Source organism: Rutidosis leptorrhynchoides, chromosome 4 (assembly GCF_046630445.1).
Source record: "Rutidosis leptorrhynchoides isolate AG116_Rl617_1_P2 chromosome 4, CSIRO_AGI_Rlap_v1, whole genome shotgun sequence".
Classification (NCBI taxonomy): domain Eukaryota; kingdom Viridiplantae; phylum Streptophyta; class Magnoliopsida; order Asterales; family Asteraceae; genus Rutidosis; species Rutidosis leptorrhynchoides.
Window position 1 is genome coordinate 636,243,608 of NC_092336.1, and position 23,650 is coordinate 636,267,257.

Sequence of the window (23,650 nt, forward strand, 5' to 3'; positions counted from 1 at the left end):
TGAGAGAGATCAATTAGATGAAGAAAATTGAAGAATGAAAGTGTTTGTAGGTGTTTTTGGTCGTTGGTGTATGGATTAGATATAAAGGATATGTAATTTTGTTTTCATGTAAATAAGTCATGAATGATTACTCATATTTTTGTAATTTTATGAGATATTTCATGCTAGTTGCCAAATGATGGTTCCCACATGTGTTAGGTGACTCACATGGGCTGCTAAGAGCTGATCATTGGAGTGTATATACCAATAGTACATACATCTAAAAGCTGTGTATTGTACGAGTACGAATACGGGTGCATACGAGTAGAATTGTTGATGAAACTGAACGAGGATGTAATTGTAAGCATTTTTGTTAAGTAGAAGTATTTTGATAAGTGTATTGAAGTCTTTCAAAAGTGTATAAATACATATTAAAACACTACATGTATATACATTTTAACTGAGTCGTTAAGTCATCGTTAGTCGTTACATGTAAGTGTTGTTTTTAAACCTTTAGGTTAACGGTCTTGTTAAATGTTGTTAACCCAATGTTTATAATATCAAATGAGATTTTAAATTATTATATTATCATGATATTATCATGTATGAATATCTCTTAATATGATATATATACATTAAATGTCTTTACAACGATAATCGTTACATATATGTCTCGTTTAAAAATCATTAAGTTAGTAGTCTTGTTTTTACATATGTAGTTCATTGTTAATATACTTAATGATATGTTTACTTATCATAGTATCATGTTAACTATATATATATCTATATATATGTCATCATATAGTTTTTACAAGTTTTAACGTTCGTGAATCACCGGTCAACTTGGGTGGTCAATTGTCTATATGAAACATATTTCAATTAATCAAGTCTTAACAAGTTTGATTGCTTAACATGTTGGAAACATTTAATCATGTAAATATCAATCTCAATTAATATATATAAACATGGAAAAGTTCGGGTCACTACAGTACCTACCCGTTAAATAAATTTCGTCCCGAAATTTTAAGCTGTTGAAGGTGTTGACGAATCTTCTGGAAATAGATGTGGGTATTTCTTCTTCATCTGATCTTCACGCTCCCAGGTGAACTCGGGTCCTCTACGAGCATTCCATCGAACCTTAACAATTGGTATCTTGTTTTGCTTAAGTCTTTTAACCTCACGATCCATTATTTCGACGGGTTCTTCGATGAATTGAAGTTTTTTGTTGATTTGGATTTCATCTAACGGAATAGTGAGATCTTCTTTAGCAAAACATTTCTTCAAATTCGAGACGTGGAAAGTGTTATGTACAGCCGCGAGTTGTTGAGGTAACTCTAGTCGGTAAGCTACTGGTCCGACACGATCAATAATCTTGAATGGTCCAATATACCTTGGATTTAATTTCCCTCGTTTACCAAATCGAACAACGCCTTTCCAAGGTGCAACTTTAAGCATGACCATCTCTCCAATTTCAAATTCTATATCTTTTCTTTTAATGTCAGCGTAGCTCTTTTGTCGACTTTGGGCGGTTTTCAACCGTTGTTGAATTTGGATGATCTTCTCGGTAGTTTCTTGTATAATCTCCGGACCCGTAATCTGTCTATCCCCCACTTCACTTCAACAAATCGGAGACCTGCACTTTCTACCATAAAGTGCTTCAAACGGCGCCATCTCAATGCTTGAATGGTAGCTGTTGTTGTAGGAAAATTCTGCTAACGGTAGATGTCGATCCCAACTGTTTCCGAAATCAATAACACATGCTCGTAGCATGTCTTCAAGCGTTTGTATCGTTTTTTCGCTCTGCCCATCAGTTTGTGGATGATAGGCAGTACTCATGTCTAGACGAGTTCCTAATGCTTGCTGTAATGTCTGCCAGAATCTTGAAATAAATCTGCCATCCCTATCAGAGATAATAGAGATTGGTATTCCATGTCTGGAGACGACTTCCTTCAAATACAGTCGTGCTAACTTCTCCATCTTGTCATCTTCTCTTATTGGCAGGAAGTGTGCTGATTTGGTGAGACGATCAACTATTACCCAAATAGTATCAAAACCACTTGCAGTCCTTGGCAATTTAGTGATGAAATCCATGGTAATGTTTTCCCATTTCCATTCCGGGATTTCGGGTTGTTGAAGTAGACCTGATGGTTTCTGATGCTCAGCTTTGACCTTAGAACACGTCAAACATTCTCCTACGTATTTAGCAACATCGGCTTTCATACCTGGCCACCAAAAATGTTTCTTGAGATCCTTGTACATCTTCCCCGTTCCAGGATGTATTGAGTATCTGGTTTTATGAGCTTCTCTAAGTACCATTTCTCTCATATCTCCAAATTTTGGTACCCAAATCCTTTCAGCCCTATACCGGGTTCCGTCTTCCCGAATATTAAGATGTTTCTCCGATCCTTTGGGTATTTCATCCTTTAAATTTCCCTCTTTTAAAACTCCTTGTTGCGCCTCTTTTATTTGAGTAGTAAGGTTATTATGAATCATTATATTCATAGATTTTACTCGAATGGGTTCTCTGTCCTTCCTGCTCAAGGCGTCGGCTACCACATTTGCCTTCCCCGGGTGGTAACGAATCTCAAAGTCGTAATCATTCAACAATTCAATCCACCTACGCTGCCTCATATTCAGTTGTTTCTGATTAAATATGTGTTGAAGACTTTTGTGGTCGGTATATATAATACTTTTGACCCCATATAAGTAGTGCCTCCAAGTCTTTAATGCAAAAACAACCGCGCCTAATTCCAAATCATGCGTCGTATAATTTTGTTCGTGAATCTTCAATTATCTAGACGCATAAGCAATCACCTTCGTTCGTTGCATTAATACACAACCGAGAACTTGCTTTGATGCGTCACAATAAATCACAAAATCATCATTCCCTTCAGGCAATGACAATATAGGTGCCGTAGTTAGCTTTTTCTTCAATAACTGAAACGCTTTCTCTTGTTCATCATTCCATTCAAATTTCTTCCCTTTATGCGTTAATGCAGTCAAGGGTTTTGCTATTCTGGAAAAGTCTTGGATGAACCTTCTGTAGTAACCAGCTAGTCCTAAAAACTGGCGTATGTGTTTCGGAGTTTTCGGGGTTTTCCACTTTTCAACAGTTTCTATCTTTGCCGGATCCACCTTAATACCTTCTTTGTTCACTATGTGACCGAGGAATTGAACTTCTTCCAACCAAAATACACACTTTGAAAACTTAGCGTACAATTCTTCCTTCCTCAATACTTCTAACACCTTTCTCAAATGTTCACCGTGTTCTTGGTCATTCTTTGAGTAAATAAGTATGTCATCAATGAAAACAATGACAAACTTGTCAAGGTATGGTCCACACACTCGGTTCATAAGGTCCATGAACACAGCTGGTGCATTAGTTAAACCAAACGGCATGACCATAAACTCGTAATGACCGTAACGTGTTCTGAAAGCAGTCTTTGGAATATCATCTTCTTTCACCCGCATTTGATGATACCCGGAACGTAAGTCAATCTTTGAATAAACAGACGAGCCTTGTAGTTGATCAAATAAGTCGTCGATTCTCGGTAGTGGGTAGCGGTTCTTGATGGTAAGTTTGTTCAACTCTCGGTAGTCGATACACAACCTGAATGTACCATCTTTCTTCTTGACAAACAAAACAGGAGCTCCCCACGGTGATGTGCTTGGTCGAATGAAACCACGCTCTAAAAGTTCTTGTAATTGGCTTTGCAGTTCTTTCATCTCGCTGGGTGCGAGTCTGTAAGGAGCACGAGCTATTGGTGCAGCTCCTGGTACAAGATCTATTTGAAATTCAACGGATCGATGTGGGGGTAATCCCGGTAATTCTTTCGAAAATACATCGGGAAATTCTTTTGCAATGGGAACATCATTGATGCTCTTTTCTTCAGTTTGTACTTTCTCGACGTGTGCTAGAACAGCATAGCAACCTTTTCTTATTAGTTTTTGTGCCTTCAAATTACTAATAAGATGTAGCTTCGTGTTGCCCTTTTCTCCGTACACCATTAAGGGTTTTCCTTTCTCTCGTATAATGCGAATTGCATTTTTGTAACAAACGATCTCTGCTTTCACCTCTTTCAACCAGTCCATACCGATTATCACATCAAAACTCCCTAACTCTACTGGTATCAAATCAATCTTAAATGTTTCGCTAACCAGTTTAATTTCTCGATTCCGACATATATTATCTGCTGAAATTAATTTACCATTTGCTAATTCGAGTAAAAATTTACTATCCAAAGGCGTCAATGGACAACTTAATTTAGCACAAAAATCTCTACTCATATAGCTTCTATCCGCACCCGAATCAAATAAAACGTAAGCAGATTTATTGTCAATAAGAAACGTACCCGTAACAAGCTCCGAGTCTTCCTGTGCCTCTGCCGCATTAATATTGAAAACTCTTCCGCGGCCTTGTCCATTCGTGTTCTCCTGGTTCGGGCAATTTCTAATAATGTGGCCCGGTTTTTCACATTTATAACAAACTACATTGGCATAACTTGCTCCGACACTACTTGCTCCGCCATTACTCGTTCCGACACCATTTGTTCCTTTCGTTCTATTAACCCCTGGTCCGTAGACCTCACACTTCGCCGCGATATGACCATTTCTTTTACACTTGTTGCAAAATTCGGTGCAGAACCCCGAGTGATACTTTTCACACCTTTGGCATAGCTGCTTCTGATTGTTGTTGTTGTTGCGGTTATTATTGTTGTTAGGATGATTGTTGTAGTTGCTGTTGTTGTTGTTGTTGTTGTTGTTGTTGTTGTTGTTGGGCCGTTTGTTGTAGTTGCGATTGATGTTGCGATTGTTGGGATAATTGTTGCGATTATTGTTGTAATTGCTGTTGTTGTTGTATTGGTGATTCTTATCACCGTTTTCCTCCCACTTTCTTTTGACTTGCTTCACATTGGCCTCTTCAGCAGTCTGTTCTTTAATTCTTTCTTCAATCTGGTTCACTAGTTTGTGAGCCATTCTACATGCCTGTTGTATGGAGGCGGGCTCGTGTGAACTTATATCTTCTTGGATTCTTTCCGGTAATCCTTTCACAAACGCGTCGATCTTCTCTTCCTCATCTTCGAATGCTCCCGGACACAATAGGCACAATTCTGTGAATCGTCTTTCGTACGTGGTAATATCAAATCCCTGGGTTCGTAACCCTCTAAGTTCTGTCTTGAGCTTATTGACCTCGGTTCTAGGACGGTACTTCTCGTTCATCAAGTGCTTGAATGCTGACCACGGTAGTGCGTACGCATCATCTTGTCCCACTTGCTCTAGATAGGTATTCCACCATGTTAACGCAGAACCTGTGAAGGTATGCGTAGCGTACTTCACTTTTTCCTCTTCAGTACACTTACTTATGGCAAACACCGATTCGACCTTCTCGGTCCACCGTTTCAATCCGATCGGTCCTTCGGTTCCATCAAATTCCAAAGGTTTGCAGGCAGTGAATTCTTTGTAGGTGCATCCTACACGATTTCCTGTACTGCCAGATCCAAGGTTATTGTTGGTATGTAGCGCAGCCTGTACCGCGGCTATGTTTGAAGCTATAAAAGTACGGAATTCCTCTTCATTCATATTCACGGTGTGTCGAGTAGTCGGTGCCATTTCCTTCAAAATAGTCAAATGGAACAAGTTAATCATACAGAATATTAAGAGTAGTTAATAGTATTTCGTAGCATAATATGAACTCATTTATAAAAGCTTTTTCTTCATATTAGCATTTTATAAGTTTAAATTCGGGTAGTACCTACCCGTTAAGTTCATACTTAGTAGCTAATATACAATTCAACTACTACAATTCTATATGAAAAACTGATTGTAATAATATTTCACGTTCAAACTTTTATACAATATTTTACAAACTTACAATACCGCTTATTTTACATAAAGCATGAAATATAGCACACAATAACTTTGATACAAGATAGTTGTGAAGATAATTCTAGCTAGTACACAAGTCGTTGAGCAAAGGCAATAAAGACACGTAATTCATACGTCCAGAAACAAGTCATGCATTCTGGTTTTACTAGGACTACTTCCCATCCTTGGTCTTGTGGAACATAACCGTTATGGCCGTTGATAAGACAGCGTGTTGTAACGTCGTCAAAGGGACGAGGGTTACGTAATGACCAACAGTCTCGTAATAACCTAAAAACCTCATTTCTTATCCCAATTACCGACTCCGTTACTTGTGGGAACGTTTTATTTAATAGTTGTAGCCCGATGTTCTTGTTCTCACTTTGGTGAGAAGCGAACATTACTAACCCGTAAGCATAACATGCTTCTTTATGTTGCATGTTAGCCGCTTTTTCTAAATCATGAAGTCCTATATTCGGATATACTGAGTCAAAATAATTTCTTAACCCGTTGCGTAAAATAGCATTTGGGTTCCCCGCAATATATGCGTCAAAGTAAACACATCGTAACTTATGGATTTCCCAATGTGATATCCCCCATCTTCCGAACGAAAGCCTTTTATAAACCAAGGCATTCTTGGAACGTTCTTCGAATGTCTTACAAACTGATCTCGCCTTAAATAGTTGTGCCGAGGAATTCTGACCGACTCTAGACAAGATTTCATAAATCATGTCTCCGGGTAGGTCTCTTAAAATATTGGGTTGTCTATCCATTTTGTGTTTTTATACTGTAAAATAGACAAGAGTTAGATTCATAAAAAAAATACTTATTAATACAAGCAATTTTTACATATATCATAAAGCATAAGCACACTATATTACATATATTACACCACATGAATACAACTATCTTATTCCGACTCGCTTGTTTCTTCTTCTTCGGTTTTGGTTCGTTTTGCCAAGTTTCTAGGGATATATGATTTTCCCCTAATACGAGCCGTCGTTATCCACATTGGTTTAGAAAAACCTGGTGGTTTAGAGGTTCCCGGGTCATTGTTACAACTTAAGGACTTCGGGGGTTGACGATACATATAAAGTTCATCGGGGTTGGAATTAGATTTCTCTATTTTTATGCCCTTTCCCTTATTATTTTCTTTTGCCTTTTTAAATTCAGTTGGGTTAATTTCTATAACATCATCGGAATTCTCATCGGAATCCGATTCATCGGAGAATTGGTAATCCTCCCAATATTTTGCTTCCTTGGCGGAAACACCATTGACCATAATTAACCTTGGTCGGTTGGTTGAGGATTTTCTTTTACTTAACCGTTTTATTATTTCCCCCACCGGTTCTATTTCTTCATCCGGTTCCGATTCTTCTTCCGGTTCCGATTCTTCTTCCGGTTCCGACTCTTCTTCCGGTTCCTCTTCGGGAACTTGTGAATCAGTCCACGAATCATTCCAATTTACATTTGACTCTTCATTATTATTAGGTGAGTCAATGGGACTTATTCTAGAGGTAGACATCTATCACATAATATCAAACGCGTTAAGAGATTAATATATCACATAATATTCACATGTTAAAAATATATAGTTTTCAACAAAATTTGTTAAGCAATCATTTTTCAAGTAAACACGGTCGAAGTCCAGACTCACTAATGCATCCTAACAACCTCGATAAGACACACTAATGCAAAATTCTGGTTCTCTAAGACCAACGCTCGGATACCAACTGAAATGTCCCGTTCTTATTGATTAAAAACGTTCCATATTAATTGATTTCGTTGCGAGGTTTTGACCTCTATATGAGACGTTTTTCAAAGACTGCATTCATTTTAAAACAAACCATAACCTTTATTTCATCAATAAAGGTTTAAAAAGCTTTACGTAGATTATCAAATAATGATAATCTAAAATATCCTGTTTACACACGACCATTACATAATGGTTTACAATACAAATATGTTACAACAAAATAAGTTTCTTGAATGCAGTTTTTACACAATATCATACAAGCATGGACTCCAAATCTCGTCCTTATTTAAGTATGTGACAGCGGAAGCTCTTAATAATCACCTGAGAATAAACATGCTTAAAACGTCAACAAAAATGTTGGTGAGTTATAGGTTTAACCTATATATATCAAATCATAATAATAATAGACCACAAGATTTCATATTTCAATACACATCCCATACATAGAGATAAAAATCATTCATATGGTGAACACCTGGTAACCGACATTAACAAGATGCATATATAAGAATATCCCCATCATTCCGGGACACCCTTCGGATATGATATAAATTTCGAAGTACTAAAGCATCCGGTACTTTGGATGGGGTTTGTTAGGCCCAATAGATCTATCTTTAGGATTCGCGTCAATTAGGGTGTCTGTTACCTAATTCTTAGATTACCAGACTTAATAAAAAGGGGCATATTCGATTTCGATAATTCAACCATAGAATGTAGTTTCACGTACTTGTGTCTATTTTGTAAATCATTTATAAAACCTGCATGTATTCTCATCCCAAAAATATTAGATTTTAAAAGTGGGACTATAACTCACTTTCACAGATTTTTACTTCGTCGGGAAGTAAGACTTGGCCACTGGTTGATTCACGAACCTATAACAATATATACATATATATCAAAGTATGTTCAAAATATATTTACAACACTTTTAATATATTTTGATGTTTTAAGTTTCTTAAGTCAGCTGTCCTCGTTAGTAACCTACAACTAGTTGTCCACAGTTAGATGTACAAAAATAAATCGATAAATATTATCTTGAATCAATCCACGACCCAGTGTATACATATCTCAGTATTGATCACAACTCAAACTATATATATTTTGGAATCAACCTCAACCCTGTATAGCTAACTCCAATATTCACATATAGAGTGTCTATGGTTGTTCCGAAATATATATAGATGTGTCGACATGATAGGTCGAAACATTGTATACGTGTCTATGGTATCTCAAGATTACATAATATACAATACAAGTTGATTAAGTTATGGTTGGAATAGATTTGTTACCAATTTTCACTTAGCTAAAATGAGAAAAATTATCCAATCTTGTTTTACCCATAACTTCTTCATTTTAAATCCGTTTTGAGTGAATCAAATTGCTATGGTTTCATATTGAACTCTATTTTATGAATCTAAACAGAAAAATTATAGGTTTATAGTCGGAAAAATAAGTTACAAGTTGTTTTTGTAAAGGTAGTCATTTCAGTCGAAAGAACGACGTCTAGATGACCATTTTAGAAAACATACTTCCACTTTGAGTTTAACCATAATTTTTGGATATAGTTTCATGTTCATAATAAAAATCATTTTCTCAGAATAACAACTTTTAAATCAAAGTTTATCATAGTTTTTAATTAACTAACCCAAAACAGCCCGCGGTGTTACTACGACGGCGTAAATCCGGTTTTACGGTGTTTTTCGTGTATTCAGGTTTTAAATCATTAAGTTAGCATATCATATAGATATAGAACATGTGTTTAGTTGATTTTAAAAGTCAAGTTAGAAGGATTAACTTTTGTTTGTGAACAAGTTTAGAATTAACTAAACTATGTTCTAGTGATTACAAGTTTAAACCTTCGAATAAGATAGCTTTATACGTATGAATCGAATGATGTTATGAACATCATTACTACCTTAATTTTCTTGGATAAACCTACTGGAAAAGAGAAAAATGGATCTAGCTTCAACGGATCCTTGGATGGCTCGAAGTTCTTGAAGCAGAATCATGACACGAAAACAAGTTCAAGTAAGATCATCACTTGAAATAAGATTGTTATAGTTATAGAAATTGAACCAAAGTTTGAATATGATTATTACCTTGTATTAGAATGATAACCTACTATAAGAAACAAAGATTTCTTGAGGTTGGATGATCACCTTACAAGATTGGAAGTGAGCTAGCAAACTTGAAAGTATTCTTGATTTTATGTAACTAGAACTTGTAGAATATATGAAGAACACTTAGAACTTGAAGATAGAACTTGAGAGAGATCAATTAGATGAAGAAAATTGAAGAATGAAAGTGTTTGTAGGTGTTTTTGGTCGTTGGTGTATGGATTAGATATAAAGGATATGTAATTTTGTTTTCATGTAAATAAGTCATGAATGATTACTCATATTTTTGTAATTTTATGAGATATTTCATGCTAGTTGCCAAATGATGGTTCCCACATGTGTTAGGTGACTCACATGGGCTGCTAAGAGCTGATCATTGGAGTGTATATACCAATAGTACATACATCTAAAAGCTGTGTATTGTACGAGTACGAATACGGGTGCATACGAGTAGAATTGTTGATGAAACTGAACGAGGATGTAATTGTAAGCATTTTTGTTAAGTAGAAGTATTTTGATAAGTGTATTGAAGTCTTTCAAAAGTGTATAAATACATATTAAAACACTACATGTATATACATTTTAACTGAGTCGTTAAGTCATCGTTAGTCGTTACATGTAAGTGTTGTTTTTAAACCTTTAGGTTAACGGTCTTGTTAAATGTTGTTAACCCAATGTTTATAATATCAAATGAGATTTTAAATTATTATATTATCATGATATTATCATGTATGAATATCTCTTAATATGATATATATACATTAAATGTCTTTACAACGATAATCGTTACATATATGTCTCGTTTAAAAATCATTAAGTTAGTAGTCTTGTTTTTACATATGTAGTTCATTGTTAATATACTTAATGATATGTTTACTTATCATAGTATCATGTTAACTATATATATATCTATATATATGTCATCATATAGTTTTTACAAGTTTTAACGTTCGTGAATCACCGGTCAACTTGGGTGGTCAATTGTCTATATGAAACATATTTCAATTAATCAAGTCTTAACAAGTTTGATTGCTTAACATGTTGGAAATATTTAATCATGTAAATATCAATCTCAATTAATATATATAAACATGGAAAAGTTCGGGTCACTACATTATGAAATGGTATGCATGCTGTCAACTTTCGATGAAAAGAAAGTTTGTCTTTTAAAAACGAATGCAATGTTTGTAAAATGTATCATATAGAGGTCAAATACCTCGCGATGTAATCAACTATTGTGAATCGTTTATAATGTATATGAACGGGTCCTTTCATAAAATGTCAAAACTGACGCCTCATTAGATGTGTCAGTTGGTGACTTGGTGTCAGTTGGTGCCACATGTGCTGCCACCTCATCTGACTAAAAAAAGTGAAGCCACGTTGAAAATAGTGTAAATACTTGCATCTTTTTCACTCATACTATGTTGCACTTAACCTTTTCCTTCCTTGACCAAAAAGACACATGCACCTCACACTCTAACCCACCCTAAACGACCATATTTATTGTGGGTGTTAGTAAATATGGAAATACTCTTATATGGTAGTATAAAAGGGAGATGATTCTCACACACCTATTATTGATCCATCAACACCATTTTCTATAAAATCACCATTCTACCCCTCATATTAATTTACTCTCCAACTATTACTATTTTTCTTTCAAACCCTTGGCACTAAATAGTACGAGTAATATCTTTTATTATGAAAATATATTCTCAATCATGAGCACGACGTTCTTTAGTGATGATGGTTATATTCAAGTAACTTATTTTCTTCTGTAGAAATATTAAGATATGAGAATAATTCAAGGATTCAAAATAATTTTATCAACACTTTAATAAATATTTAATTATTTAATTATTATATAATTTTATCAAACAAAATGTCCAGTATCCACTCATATGAATATTTTACCTAACTTTATTTTCTTTTTAATTAAAAAAAAACAAATATGCAATTCATAACCATATGAAAAATTCAACCCACAATCCCTTAATTATCTTACCTCCATTGTTGAGCAGTAGCCTCATTTCCTGACGCAACATAATAACCCGAAGGAGACAACCCATTAGGGAAAAAGACATCAGAATGTTATTACCTTTAATTCTCCCAAACCACCGTCCAACTTTTCGATTGGGAGCATTTATCGATTATGAACTCTTAGAAACAAATGTTTCAGTAGTTAGGGTTTGAGGATTTACGAGGATGAAATAAAGATAATGGTTAAGATAAATAGTTAAAGAGTAGATTAACTAAATTAATATAAAGGGTAGAATGGTCACTTTTAATAAAAGAGTGTAGATGGATTAATAATAGGTGTGTGAGAATCACCTTTCATAAAATATACTATAGACTATATTATAATTATAATATAATATAATTATTAAATTAATATTAATATTAATATTAATATTCATTAACCATATATTATAAATAGTATGTACTCTAGTGAGTATTATCTGTGAATGTCTATTTTAGTAATTTACTTATTTAGTTATCAAATAATCTAATTTCTCAAACACTAAAATAAATGATTATTTAATTATTACGTTATCAAACAACATAATCTAATCCAAATACATTTTCTTCACAACACGTTTTGCTATAGCTGATTATATGGTTCTAATTATTTAAAACGCATAAATAATTTTCCAATCGCAAATCCGAACACCCCCTTAATAAGTTACATCATTTTTGTGTTTTCTTTTTTTTAATGGTTTTTACCTATTTCTTTTTTCACATCAACAAATCACACTATTTTGTTCTTTTTTTAGTCTTATCAATTTATGTTTTCACATTACTGTTCTTTAATTAGAAAAAAAAATTCTGAAGTTGAACTTGTGTAATAAAACAAAATACATTTCGTATATAAAATATTTAATCAAGCTCAGAGACATTGGAATGAACCTTATGGACAAATCTAACCACAATTTATTAACATACAAAAATAAATATAATTTAAATGAACAAGACACTGTGTCTAGGTAAAGGATCCATCAAATTAAAAAATTGTTATCTTTTAAAAATATATGATTAATTTGTTTTGCATTATGTTGATGACAAATTAGCAGAGAAGAACAAAACACATACATGAATCTCAACATTGAGCAGAGCCCTTTTGTACTCGACACTTTGAAATTTAACACAAGATGACAATTATTTTGCCAAAATCCTTGACAATTATTAACATTGACATTGTACATATTCTATAAAAAAATAAATAGCGAAACATCAAATGATGTGTTGTCGAATTATCAAATTTTAATTTGAAGTTTAAACGGAGATGTTGTCTCTATTCAAACTATTCTAGAAGGATGCAAATTTGACTCAGATGTAAGCGATTTGATGTAATTATTTTGTGGTCGTTTTCGACTATTTTCTTGATATGTGTTGCTAATAAAGTTTTGACATGAGATTTCTTGTGAATATATTTCAATGTGTTAGTCGTTATGTAATGTATAGTACAGTTTATTCATTTTTTAAAAGAACATTATTTAAAATTTTATTGACTGTATATAAATTACATCATAGACACGTTTGTACTATACTATGCTTTGGGAGTGGGGGTCCTAATTCGTGCTCAGGAAGTGCTTCAACAAATATGGGAACAAACTGCAATAACTTTTTATTTTTTATTTTTTACATTATACTGTCATAACTTTTAACATTAAGTATTTATTTAAAATAATTAAGTCGTACAATGGAAGGAACATTATAGGGTTCTATATTATGTCACTTTCTTAGCTAAATAAAGTGATTTTATAGAATCATAGCATATGTAGCTATATCTATCTACATTGAACCTAAAATTGCCACATTTTAGGATATAGAAAGTTTTCACGTGGGATGAAAATATATTTACGTATTCACTTACAATATAAACATATAATTTAATGTTTGTGTGTAAAAGTGTAGATTGGCAGGGACACCTTAACCCTGTGTTGCCTTTGGCAACCCACCAAGCCAACCCCGTAATAGCCGGATGCCTGTAAAACACCTCCACCGAATACCCCATGAGTGGCAAGCACGAGTCTAACCCGAAGGCATACTCCGAGGGAATTGCTCCCCCCAGGACTCGAACCTGCGCCCTGTTTGTGTGTAGCTTCCAAACATGGGGCCCCGGCTTCAAAGGGACGGGTACCGTTGAAGCACTGCTTCTTTGGTATATAATTTAATGTTGATGAGACGTACGGAGTATGATTTAACTAAAATGAGTCGACATTCATAGACGTGTAACAAATTATATTCCAAAATGATAATATTGCGTCGCAAAATTTTTTTTTTTTTTTTTTTTTTTTTTTTTTGATGTTTACTCGCAACTTAATAGTAATCTCAACTAAGGCCGCATGCAATGATCCACCACCACCACCGTTATCCATCACCACTGCCTCACCACCATCATCAGCAATCTGCCACTGGCTCCGCCAGTAGCTGCTGCAACGACTCTAACGGGATTATTTGTGGGGCCCACTTCAATTCAATTTTGAAAAATTCATCCGTTGGTTTTTTTTTAACCCATTTCATATATATATATATATATATATATATATATATATATATATATATATATATACACACCATTACTTAATCAAAATCATACCGTTTCACTCATTATCTCACACATACATTTTTCACTCTCAATTTTTACACAAAAAATGGTTATCACAAACACGGTTACGTTCGAGATTTACGGCGGCGGGTTGTTTTTCGATGAAATGGACCGATACGTCGGTGGGAGGGTCGATACCTGAGATGTGGCGGTTACCGTCCTTTACGTTAGTGATTTGTTCGATCATTTAAGGCAAACCGCTGATTGCGACGAGGTTTCGCATTTTGCATACTGGAATGACGAAATGAAGGTCTTTAAGTGGCTCGAAGATAACGATAAATGGGCGTGGCTACTCGGAACCGCAATAATCAACTCGACAAATGTCGTGTTGTATACGAAACATATTTGGGACGATCTTCCTCACGTAACTGATCGTAGTGAGGATGTTTATTATACCGATTAATCGATATTTAGTTTATTTACTCGTGCTTTTTTTTAATGTACTCGTTTTTTTATTATGTACTCGTTTTTTTTGGGTACTCGTAGTTTAATTTTAATTTTAATGTAATCGTATTTTTATTAATTAATGTAATCGGTTTTTTTATTATTTTTTCTTTAATCCGTATTTTTTTTAGTTTATAAATATTATTTATATTTCTATATTAAGTTTTAAATAATAATATAAAATGGGTAAAGTGGGGTGGTGAAATTATGATTGTGAGGGTTTAGTGAAAGGAATGTGAAAAGAATATTAAAGTGTTTGTGCTGATATGACGCTGATGTGACAGATAAAAGTAGTGTTAAACTTAGAAACCATTGCATGTGGCCTAAGACGTTCATTAACCCGGCGCGATCGGGGTCTTTTTGGGTCGATCACGCCCCCACCGCGCTATATCGCGGCGCCATTGGACAAAAATTGGTCCGGCGTGATGGTTGGATCACCGGGGAAAATTGCAGAGGTGATGGGGGAGACCGAATGAAATGAAGCCGCGTGTCACTTGTAACGGATATATACCCGTTAGAAATTAAATAAATTATTTTTTTTCTTTTATAAATATCACATTTCTACACAATTTTTACACACACTTATTTCATTTCAATACTTCTTAAATATTTAAAATATTCTAAACATCTCTAAAAAAAATGTCATAAATTTTGTTTAATGCTTTTGATAAGTGGGATTCCGATGATCTTGAAGATTTGGAATTTTTACGAGCAATGGCCGAAGAAATTGATGCTGAAGAGGCTGAAGAACATGTTAACAACGAACGAGTTACACGGTCTCGAACATACATTCATAGAGATCGTGAACAAGCAGGTGAAATGTTACACAAACACTATTTTTGTGCATCTCCAAAATATCACGATCGTCACTTTAAAAGATGTTTTAGAATGAGTAAAGATTTATTCTTACGCATCACAAATGATATAATTGCTTACGATGTTCAACCTTTACCAAGACATTTTGAATTTTTTAAACCAAAAATTGATGCTCTTGGTCGACAAAGTTTTTCAACGATACAAAAGTGTACATCTACGTTGCGTCAATTGACGTACGGTACATCAGCGGACATGTTTGACGAATACCTGCAAATGTCCGAATGTACATCTATAGTATGTCTTGATATGTTTTGTAGATGTATTTTGGAACTTTATGTTGATGAATATTTGAGGAAACCAGCGAGTAACGATATAGCTCGTCTGTATAGCGCTCATGAAGAAAAACACGGTTTTAAGGGAATGCTTGGAAGCATCGACTGCATGCATTGGTAGTGGAGGAATTGTCCAGTTGCTTGGAAAGGGCAATATACGAGTGGTCATCAAAAACACCCAACCATTGTTCTTGAAGCCGTTGCTTCATATGATACGTGGATTTGGCATGCATTCTTTGGTGCTGCGGGTGCTAACAACGATGTTAATGTTTTGAATCAATCTTCGTTGTTTGATGACATCAAAAATGGAACTGCACCATTTGCATCATTTACTGTAAATGGTAATACTTACACAAATGGTTATTATTTAGCTGATGGCATTTACCCCGATTGGGCAACATTAATCAAGGCGTATTCGACTCCAACCGAAGAGACCCGTATAAAATTTAAACGCTTCCAAGAAAGTGCACGTAAAGATGTTGAGAGAACATTCGGTGTTCTTAAGGGTAGATTTCATATTCTACAAATGGCTGGACGACCACAAAGTGTCAACAAGTTGAGACGAATATTATATTGTTGTGTGTTATTGCACAACATGATAGTTGAGGATAATGGCTTCAACATTTCATGGCTCGAGGAAGAATTACTTAACACTAGAGAAGCTAATCCTAACTTTGTATGGAATCAATCTGTAACGACCCTACTTTTTCCGTTATCTTTTACCGTTAATTATTTAACGACCGTTAACTGTTATCTATGACCTATATTATTATTTTTGTAATAATATATTAATTATTATGTGTTAAATGAATATTTGTATTCATATTTTAAGTTATGCGTTTCTACGTGTCGCGAATTTCTATCCGGCGAATCTTTTCGGTTTTCAAACCAACGGTCGAGCTTTTAGGATTTTTAAGTCCTAATTATTTTAAATATTATATTTTAATGTCATATATTTATATATAGTATTTATATATATTTTTCGTCGCGTATTTGTTATCTCTCCGAAATTTTAATCGCGTAATCGTGTTTTCGCGTTTCGGGTTTCGATTGGGCGTTCGGGCCACTAGGATTTTACCAAATAATCAAGATGGCCCACTAAGGGGCCCACCCACATGCAATTCGGCCGAACACTCCATGGGGAGGGAGTGTTGGCTCATTTCCTTTCCATTTGATTTTTGTAACTTCATTTTACAACATTTCCTAAACCTAACTTTTTCTCTCAATTTTTTTCTCCCTTTCCTCCTTCCCTTGGCCGCCGTTTTCATCATCATCATTCTTCAACAAATTAAAGCTTGGATCAATCAATCATATACATAATCGGATTCTACACGTTCTTCTCTACACGTTAACATCTCTTGATTCTCGATTAGGGTATAAACCCTAACCCTAGATTTTAATTTTTCAATTATTTTACTAATTTTATATGTTATATTAGTAGTATGATGATTATATGTTATTGTATTATTGATTGTATGCGTAGAAATGCTTGTTAATTCATGTTTTCGGTTTGATTGTTTTGGGACAGCGGTTTGATTGTTGTTTTCTGGAAATATAACTGATATAACAGTGAAATTAGAGTGTTTACATTAGTTCCTCTCATTAAGACATTAATTTTAGACTCCAGATTCATGTCATTTCGATTCCCAGAGCTCTAGTTATGATTAAAATGGTGTTTCATTGAAATTGAAAGGTGAAAACGAATTGAATCAGGTATGATCTAACTTTGTGACCATTTTTAGAGTCTTTAGGGTGTACTAGTGTGGTAGGATTGATGATGGGATGAACTTTCATGTTCGGGTCATCGAAATCCGAGCCACGTATCACCCGTTATGACTAAAACACGTTTTTGAGCGAATTAAAGATCCAAACTGATTAGTGGCTGTAAGCCACGACTTGGTGACTGTTCTTAGGATGTTCTTGAGCACATTAACGTGTCGGGTGGGTTGGTTAGGCGAAGATATATATAAGGCTCGCCGAAAACTGATTCCCGGGGCTCAAGTTATGACCCGATGAACTTTTAATTAAAACTTATGGTTATTAATTATGACTTATGATACAAATAATGAATTTCATTATTAATTAATTACTTATGATATAAAAAGTAATTATTTAATTTAAGACTTGTGATATATATATTTATTATATCATTTACTAATTACTTATGATTTAATTAAACATTTAATTAAATTTATGATTAATAATACTTTTATTATTAATGGAAAATACTTATGGTAAGTATTAAACTTATATTATGAGATTATTATAATAAGACTTATAATAAGGATTAATTAATCATTTAATTATTATAAGGCTTAGTTATTATTTAATTATAATTTAATTATTAAATACTTATGATTTAATGATTATAATTAGAAACTTATGATATGATTAATAATTCATTATTAATTAATAATACTTATGATATGATTTAAAATCTATTATTAATTAATAATACTTATGTTATGACTAATATTTAATTAATTAATTAAATACTTATGTCATAATAATTATATCATTTAAACTTATGTTAACTTTAATAATTCATTTAATTTAATTAAACTTATGTTATGACATAATTATACATATTTGACTTTAAATAACATTATAACCTATATTATTATTATAACCTATACTTTTAAAATTTAACGTTGACTATGTTTGACCAAGGTTGACTTTTGAGTTGACTTTCGGTTGACTTTGACTTTCAGTTGACTTTTGTTGACTTTCTAATTAAGGAAACTTTCCTAACTTACAAACTTTCCAAAAATAGAAACTTTCCTAAAATAGAAACCTTCCAAAAATAGAAACTTTCCTAAAATAGAAACTTTCCAAAATAGAATTTTCCAAAAATAGAAACTTTCCAAAAATAGAAACTTTCCAAAAATGGAAACCTGCTAAAAATAGAAACTTTCTAAAAATAGAAAGTGTGTGTCCGTACGCTGTTCCGATCAAACTGATGCATGTTGAGTGTTGTTCTATGTCTACTTGCAACATGTATAATAGCTATCATAATAAGACTTGACATAAGTTAGTTATTTATATCGACCTGCTTTATTTATAGGTCGGCGTTGTGATCATTCCTGATCACTTTACTTCGTTTGCTGTTCGCTTATTTGTGTGGTTACTTCGTTTACTATTAAGGTGAGTTATTGTCCCGTTTTTACATACTTTTAAAGTATATTTTTTGGATGTGATTACATGCATTTTGTTTTACGTTTAGACACAAGTGACAATTAAATTTGAATTATTCGTTATGAGTTGAACAAAAAAATTCCCTAGTCTGGTAACTGTAATCACTAGTTTCTACTGGTGAACGCGAATCCTACCGATAGATCTATCGGGTTTGACAACCCCATTTCGAGCTAGTAGCGCTAGCAATTTATAATCAGAATGTTTAGTACTTCGTATTTTGTTGTAGATACACTTGTTCAGTGTATATTATTTATTGTGTTTGGCAAGGGTAAATAAAAGGTTAAGTGGTTACCAGGTGGCTCATTGATAATGGAATAATGTTTTATGTTTTCTAACATTTTAAATCTTGTGGTCTAAAGCTTATACGTTTATTTAAACCTATAATTCACTCAACATTTTTGTTGACAGTTTACTCGCATGTTTTCACAGGTACTTGAGTTATTTGGTTGCTTTCGCTGTGTTAGAAGAGTCTCCATGCATTTGAGCAGATTTTATTAAACAATTATGAAACTTTGAACTTGCATTCTATTTTTGAAATAATTTAATCTTGTGGGTTTTGTTGACAATGTTTTATGTCAACTTTGGTATTTAATATGTTGGGTTACTTAAACTACATATTTTCGGTATATTTTCTTTTTGGGAAACTTTTGAAATAAAAGAATGCAATGTCGTTTGTTAAATTCATTTAAGTTCGATCAAGCTGTGGGACCAAGTGACGGAGCCGTTAAGTGTTTTGACGGGGCCATCACACGATTTACAAGTCGTGATGTAAGAGATCAAGAAATATGAGATAGAAACATTCATGGCCAACTCCGAGAAGATCTCACTCAACACATTTGAGACCTTCCACCAAACTTAAGAACTTTAAATGCTTAATTTAATTTCAGTTTGATTTGTGTATAGTTTCAGTAATTTGAATAATTTGTAATCGTTATCTTTAATTTGAATAAATTTTAATCGTTAGCTTTAATTTTATTCATAACTGAGTAAAGATGCTTTCAGAAAACTGAGATGATTTGACATAGCATAGCAGCTTTAATTAAAGATGTATGTAACAGAGATTCCCTGAATAAAGCTGATGAAGACAGAGATTCTTTAATTAAAGCTGATGAAGACAGAGATTCTGTGACCTGAATCAGATTTTCTTTATTAGAAGTTGTATATTAATGGCTGTATTCAACAAACGTGTTTATTGCCACAACTACTTACTACCTTCTACCTCTATAAATAGAAGCCATTATTTCTCATCAAACCACACATACTTCAAAACTTATCTACTACTTCTCTACTACTTCAAAATGAGTCAAATTCATGTTTTGGTCCAAGTGAACTACGGTGGAGAATTCGACCCTCAGGTCAGGAATTACTCCACCACCGTCAATGCTGAACAAAGGGAGTACCGCTTAAACGTCCGTAATCATCCACTGTCCAATCTGCTTGATTTCCTCAAGGATGAGATACCTCTTGTATTCTCACAAGTCTGGTTCTTCAAGGAACCCAATGTTCCAGCCACTCCTCTTAAAGAAGAAGATGACTGGTGTATGCTTGTGGGTCGAGCTGTGACTCGCAACGAGTCAATCAAGCTGTACATCGAGTATCCGGTTGAGATGGGGTACATTGATCCCTCTGATGAAGAGGACTATGTACCAAGCGGGCCACAGTAAGACACGGATGGTAAGTTCTACTCGTCTGGTGATTCGGACGATTTCTAAATGTTTAGCTTAATTATCGTTGTAATTGTGTTGGATGTTTAGTTTTTTTTTTTTTAAAAAACTTGTAACCGTGTTTGTTTGTGTTTAATAAAAGTTCTGTTAAAAAAATGAATATTCTCTATGATAATTATTATAATTAATAATACGAATTAATAATAATAAATAATATTAATATTAATAATAATAATAATAATAATAATAATTATTATTATTATAAAAACTCAAACAAAAATGAAAAAAAAAATCAAAAATGTGGAACCAACAACCCCCATCACACCCCCATCACGCATACCATTACAAAATCAATCACTCCATCACCCCCATCACCTTTGCCACATCAGCACTATACCCCACAAAAACCCCATCACCCCCCATCACCCCCATCACCATTAAAAAGAGTCTAAGTGAGAGACATAATCAGTCACTCAAAAAAGGGCAGTACACTCGTCCTTTTCATCTTCTTCTCAATTTTACCCTCAAATTTTCCCTCTAATATAAAATACAAAACTCCATTTTCACATCATTACGTTGGTCTGCATCCACCCCATTACAGTCATGAAATCGAAAGTCACAATTAATACTTCCTTAGTCCCAAATCTATTGTCCCCAGACAAAAAAAATGCAGTATAAGAAAAAGTGACTGTCACATGTATTTTTTCGTCAATTTTTCAGTCTTACCTCTTACTTTTTATCTATATCACTATATGTAATATTTTTGTCTTAAAAGAATAAAGTAGGGGCAGAAAAGAACTTCATCACATTATTCTTCTCTATTATTGAAAGTGGACAATTAATTTGAAAAATCCCGAAAAAAATGGACAATAGAATTGAGACAGATGGAGTATCACATTAAAGTCATGAAATCGAAGGTTTGAGAAAAGAACAATAGAAGTCGTGAAATTAAACGTTGCGAAATCGACAGTGAGGAAGTCGGAAGTTAAAAAAAAAATCACGAAGTCGAAGATTTTAAAGTCCTAAATCTTACCTACGGTTTTAACGGGATGTGTTTTCCCATTAGATATTGATCGTCGCAGTTCATCATATGTGTTTTTGTTGTTATGGGTTGTTAGTTGGGCAAATGGCTAGAAAAGGTAACATATGTTACCAAATTTGACAATCAAGGTAACCCTTCAATTTGCACAAGCTCGAAAAGGATTTCAATTTTATTTTTGCGCAAGAAAAAGAGTACGTGTTCAAAAATTTTAAAATGAGGTAATATTCGTCAAATTAATTAACGGTCATTAGTCAAAATACACGATTAGTCCATAAAGTTTCTTAAACAATAGCACCACTCATCCTTTTCATTACCATTTTCATATTATCTGTTGAAACTGATGGTCGTACATATTTATTTATTTGTAGGTACATAGAGTACTAGATGTTATTATTAAATGTTTTGTTATTATTAATTACCTATACACTAAATGGCATCCGTGTTTTGATCGTATTTGGCCAAAACAGTTTATCAAACGACATCACAAGAAAAAGAACAACTCCGACCGCCGAACTTTATCCAAAATACAGTTTAACCACTCGCAATAGGGGTGAAATGTAAGTCTAATATTTTAACAAAAAACTTTAAACAAACCCAACAAAAATTTTAACGGGTCATATCTTCCACCTCGCCACGAGTTAAATTTTTCCGACACCACCGTTCAAATGGAAATAATTTTACGAACACACCGCAACTAACTACACGCGAAACTGACGCTTCTTAAAAAACGCTAAATCTTTCGGCCTATCTCTCATACATATACATACACGTACAATAACGACTCAAACTAATCACATCATACCAATGGCTCTGTTTCCTTTTTTATGCGATTTTTCTGCCATAATAAACGCGCAATATATAAGGTATACTAGGTACTAACCACGTGTTTTCAAACATATACCCGTAGCAACGCGTTTTAAACTCTGTAAATACATAACGCTACGTTAAATATGAATTTTCAACCCGAAAGTCCCGCTACATCGCGCGAGCCGATATTTTTCTAGTTATATCCTAAGTATCAAGTTTATTGACTGAAATTGGATATTACTTCTTCTTTGACATAACGTTTTTATTAAGAAAAACCAAACACAAACACAAATAGAAATAGAAAATATGCAATAATTTAAAGAAAGATTGGTGTTATCTGTTTCAGGTTAAGCTACTATTAATATAATATATTCAGTTTTTTTTTTTCGATGTAAAAAAAAAAAAAAAACTTTTATAGCTTAAGAAATTCATCAAAAAGATGAAACCTTATAAAGAGTCAAACTTTTGAGCTAAACTAAAAAACAATCTCGACTTAAGCTCACGACATGAAAAACGATCACCAACAACCAACAATACTGTTGGCCAAACGCAGAGGCGAAATCAGGATTTACGGATAACGGTGGTATTTTTCGAAAAATAAATATAGATATTATATTATTCATATTTAAGGAATGATAGAATTTATAATTAACGGATATTGGCTATCAATTTACAATTTCTAATATAATAGACATTTGAAAAGTTGGAGATGACAACGCATTCACATACATCCCTATGTCTCCGCCTCGCCACGTGTGTCCATACGTAGAAGCCAGGAAGACAGCTGCTGAGTTAACGGATAATGAGCTATTCGAAAAGAAGTGGGTCAATATAAATTAGAGGACGGGCTTTAAAACTTGTATATGGATAATAAGCCCAATAAAGTTGATGTTGGATTAGGAACACAATAAAATCGAGTATGTACCATTCTGAGTGAGTAGTTTTTCTTTCATTTATGCTCCACAAGATGATAATGGTTAGGTGGCCCTCGTATTATTTATAGGAACCGAAATTTAAATGGATTATA

At 33.7% G+C, this 23,650-nt stretch overlaps 1 pseudogene; it reads left to right on the forward strand.

The window, feature by feature from the left end:
• Positions 1-14,369: 14,369 nt before the first annotated feature.
• Positions 14,370-20,244, forward strand: LOC139843145 (protein ALP1-like; annotated as a pseudogene).
• The last annotated feature ends 3,406 nt before the right edge of the window (positions 20,245-23,650 follow it).